This window comes from Lupinus angustifolius, unplaced genomic scaffold (assembly GCF_001865875.1).
Source record: "Lupinus angustifolius cultivar Tanjil unplaced genomic scaffold, LupAngTanjil_v1.0 Scaffold_118, whole genome shotgun sequence".
Classification (NCBI taxonomy): domain Eukaryota; kingdom Viridiplantae; phylum Streptophyta; class Magnoliopsida; order Fabales; family Fabaceae; genus Lupinus; species Lupinus angustifolius.
Genome location: NW_017724979.1, coordinates 1227213 through 1233748, shown reverse-complemented (window position 1 = coordinate 1233748; position 6536 = coordinate 1227213).

The window sequence follows — 6536 nt, the reverse complement described above, 5'->3', positions numbered from 1 at the left end:
ATTAGGTCTTAAGATGCTTGCTTAGTAAGAGTCTAGGCTAGGGTGAACCCTAATGAAAGTCTCACAAGCTAAAATAAATCATATCTGAAATGAGACTTACATGCATACATACATGATTTACATGCACATACATAGATACATGATCATATGTTTTGAATGCATTTAAAAAGTGTTTTAAATAATATGTCATTCAAAGGCATTAATCATGAGTTTATAAATCATGTAGGAGGTTCATTCATCATTTTAAATATGTATTAGAAAACCATTAATCCATTAACAGATGTGTTAATCGATTAATTCTTGGAAACACGTTAATCGATTGAATGAGAGGTTAATCGATTAAGGTGGTTACTGTTTCTGTTTTCTGTTATTTTTAAGAAACCCGTTAATCGATTAAGGTTAAGTATAATCGATTAACTTCAGTTAAAAATAAAATAGTATTTTAACCCAAGTTTTTCATATTGCTTCATAAGAGAGAATCAAGAGAGATGAATTCTGATTCAAAGGGTTACACATTTTCGAAACAAAGCGTTTTACACATTATTCAGAAGACCTTAAGCTCAAACTTTCATATATTTTGGAAAGATTTTCTAAGTGTTCTTTTGAGAAAAGAAAAGGGTGAATCTTTACAAGATACCCGTTGAGCTTTCATTATCATATATTTGTGAAAAAGAAACCTTGCATGTCACGCATTTTATTCTGTAATTGTGAGATCTTTAGAAGGGTTCATAGATTGTAAGAAGAGTATAAAATCTGCATATTGAGGTGCATATGTAACTTGAAGAAAATTGTTAGACTAAGGCATTGGCACATTCTCTTGGTGTGTTGTATCACCATAGAAGGAGAATAGGTTTGAGAAAAACCTAGCTGTGGTTAGGTAAGTGTCATCACGAGAAGCAAGAGGTCTTGGTAGTAAGTGATACTTAGGTTGGGTCTAGAGTCGCGAACAGTGAGGTATCCTAGTAGGCAAGCTTAGTAGTCAAACCGAAGTGGGCGCTCTTCGGTTCCTAGAAAGAAGCATCGTGCATATTGTATTGGAAGTGTGTTTGTAAGAACATTGAATTTCCTTAGTGAAGAAAAATATCCCAAGATCAGAAGGGGAGGCCTAGATGTAGTTTGCAAGTGGACCCGCAAATGAACCACGATAAAAGCCGAGTATCATTATTCTTTTACCTTATATTTTTACATTTCCACATTACTTGATTTACCATATAATTCTCTGATAATTGCATATTCTATATTGTGCATTTACTGTTCTTAACTGTCTGTAATAAGTGCATGTAAGTTAGGTTGAATCTTGGTAATCTTGGAAATCTTGGAAGATCAAAAGAAAATTGTTTTCACTGTAACTAAACCATATAAGGAGTTAAGTTGTTTAGTGAATCGATTAACATCAGATTGAGTTAATCGATTAAGTCTATCTTTAATCGATTAAACAATATGTAAATTTGTGTTTCCTCTCTGTTATCGAGCGACGATAATTGTGTACCGTATCACCTATTCACTCTCTCTAGGTGAGTGGTAAAGCCCTGTGGGACCCAACAACTTAAACACATATCTAATCGATTAGACTACATGGACATGGACTGTTAGCAAGCTGATCCAAATCATTAGGAGTAGCGGTCTAACATTATAGGAATTCGCTATTATTATTGTTGTTGTTGGAATTTCAGAATTGATGTTACTGTTGTTTTTTCTTATTCTTTTGATATTGTTTACGAACATCTTGCTATTTGCTAATTGCTATGTATGAATTGCTTAATTACTGTTCTTAATGCTCTGCTTTGATTCAGTATATTACTATCTATCATTACTCAGAATTCATAAGTATTATGCAAAAATTATAACCTTGTCTTGTTTATAAGTCAACATATGTTGTTACCCTTGTCTATATATATCTGTATATTGTGCTGGGTAAAACTAGCTTTTCGTTTTTGTGATGATGTCAAAAGAGGGAGAAAAGTTGGAGTTTAATTTTTCCGTCAAATCATTTTAGGCACATACAATAAAACAAAGGATGAGTGTACTAGATAGAGGGAGTATACTAGATAGGGGGAGCATATTCAAACTATCAACAAAGTTATATCCTCTACATATGTTGAACCTCAAAAAAATTCAAAGATCTCAATTTTCAAAAGATATTGGTTTGTCATCATCAAAAGGGGGAGATTGTTAAGAAGATCTTGCTCCTGACCTTAACATGATATTGATGAAGACACCAAGATCACAAAAAGAAGAAAAGGAAGAAGACCATGAAGACACAAAAGACTCAAGCTTCAAGAAATTTATAGATTAAGTCTTCATATAGGTACTTCTATCTCTATACTCACTTTAAATATTTAGTTGCAATGCTCAAGGAATGAAGATCATTCTTAAAGAATTGGGTATGTCTAAAATGCAAAGTCAAATTGCTATGTAATGAGCTACTTGACCTGGTTAACATGTTACCAAAACTATGTAACATGTCACCTGAAGTGTGAGGCAGTTGGTAACAGGTTACTGGAACTGCGTAACAGGTTATCTTAATGAGAAAATAGTTACATAGCAAAACTCACTAACGTAACTGATTAATTCAATGTAATAAATGATTACCACCTTGGACAGAACTTTTAAGTAATCGATTACCAGCCCGTGGCAATCGATTACATAGAGATATTGAAACCATATTTTCAAATTAAAATGAACAAGAGATGGTACAATCCATTTGTGCTAGGATGAAAAATATGATTGTCAATTAATTTAATCATCAGAATAACTATGGACGTCCTCACCTCCAATAATATACAAATTTTTGGGTAGCATGGGGAAGTTCAAAAGCAAATCATAAATATGTTTGATTCGTACAATATGTGTTGGGTTTCAGCAAGGTAAAGCACACCTAGACGACAGGTGAAAAGGTGAAGCAAATCATTAGTCCCGCTTTCCCGATGTATGCACAGAATAGAAAGTCGTAGCACTTAATCGATTATTATCAAGGTTAATCGGTTATGCACAGGTTGATTAATCGATTATGTTCAGCTTTAATCGATTATGCTGAATCTTGAAATCTTTGGAAACCATATTTTCTCGCAATGAAAACACTAATGATTACAAGTCTTTACTGTCCTAAATTGATTCTTGATTATACTCAAATTATTAACACTCAGCTCAAATCACATAATGCAATTAAAACAGAAATCAATAAAGATGAAATCATAAAAGAGATGGGGAAAGAGAAAGTGGTCAAGGATTTTTATCCTGGTTCATTTGCGGGTCCACTGGCAAACTACATCCTGGCCTCCCCTTTTGATCTTGGGATATTTTTCTTCACTATTGGAAATAGATGTTTGATTACAAGCACTTTTTCAATACACCTAACAAGAACTCCCTTCTTGAACCCGTTGCCCTACACGCTTGGTTTGACCACACTATACTAGGATACCACACTGTTCACGAATCTGGCCCCAACCAAAGTACCACGTGATCCAAGACTTCCTGCTCTGTCAAGACAATCAAATCTCTAATGTGATGATATTAACACACCACGAGAACAATCCTTGTCTTACACAATAATTGTTGAGTTATTTGCACACTTAATGCGTAGATAAAACTCTAATATCAGTTCTAGAACCATCTTCAGAAATCTCACAAGCAACCTTAAACTAAATGTGAAGTTTATGCAGGGTTTTTCAAATGAGTGAAAATGATAGCACTATAAACAAAATTCTCTCTTTTCTCTTTCTTTTCTCTCTTTTCTCTTTCTTTTCTCTCTTAGAGAACTATGCAAAAAATCATTCAAAGATAAGCAAGATGCTTCGAAAATTCAACTCTCAGAATCTTGGGTTTTCTTTTTCTCTTAATGTAAAAATGAAAATGATGAATTATGCACATTAGTTCAAATAACTACTTTTATATGAAACTGACTTTAACTGATGTTAATCGATTATGTACCTACTTCATCGATTAACATGCTTACAAAAACTAGTTTTTCAGTTAGGGGCTAATCGATTATCAATATCTTTAATCGATTAATAAGCCAAAAATCCTAGGAGGTAAGCTATTGTAACTCCTTTTAATCGATTACACCAATCCTTAATCGATTAATGGATTTCAACAAGATATAATGGATTATCAATCATGTTAATCGATTAATATATATGAAAGTGGTTTTCCCTAATCCATGGTAAACAATATATATGATGAAAGAACCTGCAACACATGATTTGGAAATAGATGATTCTTTTATGCACAAAAACCATGTATGCCTGATGCAAATGCATGATTCTTACTTATCACACACACACACACACACACATATATATATATATATATATATATATATATATAGATGTAATGCCTCAACCTATATGAATTTCATTTTAGACTCTTGTGAGACTTTCATCTAGGGTTTACCTAACCTAGACTCAACACTAGGCAAACATCTTAGGACTTCTAGAATCATAAATAATCCTAAGTCTAAGACTTTGACCTTGAGTCTTTGGCATGTTGTTTGTTGCGATGTCCACATCTTCAAGCTTCCGTTTAACTCCTTGTCTTAATCAAAACTAAGTAGGTCAATCATGATGGCCCCCTTTGACTATTTGCCATTTCAATCTCCCCATTTTTATGATGACAAACTCTAAATAAATCTTGTTTGATTGGCTTGATGCTGGACAATATGTGGTTGCAATGGTTGAATTAGAATGCGCTTCTCCCCCTCACTTTTTTCTATCTCTCAATCCATGTAAGAGGTGATGCAAGAGTAGCACTTCAAGATTAATTGCAGAAGCTCAGTACATCCTATAAAACAGCTCAAACAACACTTTCTCCCGCTTTTGGCATGATCAAAATGCTATGATATTATATGATAATAACAGCCAAAAGCAAGGAAAGATTTTCAACCAATTTACTGGCCTTAATCGATTAAGTAATCAAGGATAATCGATTAAGAAATCTTGAAAATAATTAACCAGGTTCACAGTTTATGTCATTAATCAATTATTTACATGGAGTTAATCGATTCTATAGAATAAAATCAGATTATGGCAGAAATGAATTGCGAGATATATCCATTTGTCTAATTTGGAAAGTTAGCACAAAATGATTACTCGTATATAGGATAAAGCACATATTAACCATTCAATTAAAAGAGCACATAAGATTGATATAGTCTAAAGATCACACAATAATTCATACATAACCAAAGTTAACAACAAAATTACGATAAATTACAAAGCAAGTGCATCACGTACATAAGAAGTTTGAAACATATTAAAACGAAATGTTAAAACACAATCTCAAAACATACACACACACACACCATAGATTCTAGACAATCTTATCTAGGCTATTCTTGAGGTGGTGGTGGTGGTGGTGGAGATGAGTAGCCATGTGTGACGCGCACAATAAAGATGATGCGGTCTAGATCCATGGTTAACCTCTCTTGCTGCTGCTGGAACTCAACCGTTCTAGAGTCTCTCAATGACTGGAAATGGCCATTAGTTTTCACATTTAGGCCCTACTCCATATCATCCAAGTGTGCAAGTCCAAAAGATGGTTCCTGAGGTACATCATTTGCCTCGACTTGTGGTTGCTGAGGGTTTGGCTCACTAGGATTTTCAGCAATGTTTTCATCAGTTAAGTCTTAATTCATATTGGCATTATGATTCTCTTGATATTTCCATACATTACCAAAGTTGTATATGCCCATCTTGTGAATACGGTTGTCACCGACAAGGTGCTCTCACGAATTTTTAGTAATTGTATCCACATATGACGTGTCGATTTCATAATAATCAATAACAAGGGAGATAAAAATCCCATAGGGAAGCAACCTTGATGAAGAAGAAGCTATTCCATTCATAACCTTTAACATTTCAGAAGACCAATTTACTGCAATACCTTCCCTTATGGCAAACATTAGCTTGAGATCCTTGATGATCAGTTGAGCATGGTTGGTGTTTCTTTGAACTAAAATGTACACAATCAAGTAATGCAAGAGTCAATTTTCAATGGATAATGACCCAGATTTGGTCAACTGTCCTTGTACATACAGTTGAGGTCCTCTTAAGCATGACTTATACATTTCAATTGCATCAAATGTGTCTCAACTCATTTTCAAAATATCCTAGCATAGATCCGTCACTGGATAGTCCTCCAACATCCAAAGATAATTCCTCACCCAAAACTATCATGTTTCTCATTACCATCGATTCATAAATTCCACCCTTATACCTAAAGTTACTGTAGAATTCCCTAACGAGCGATGGATAAATTTTACCTCTTAATTCAATATATTTGTTTGTTCCTTGGGTTTCAAATCCATGTGGGAGCTGAAATCCTTGTTCGACTAGCCACGCAACATCCGCATATAGAATGTCTGTTTATTTTATTCCTTGGAACATGGCTATACGAGCTTCTTGGAGTTTCAGAGAGTAGTAGGGATCACCATGGTCCTTTATTCCATCTTGAGCCGAAGAGGAACCTTTTTCCATACGTCGAGGACACTTACCAGTGGTTTTCATTCTCCCTAAATGTGGTTCACTCATATTTCTGAG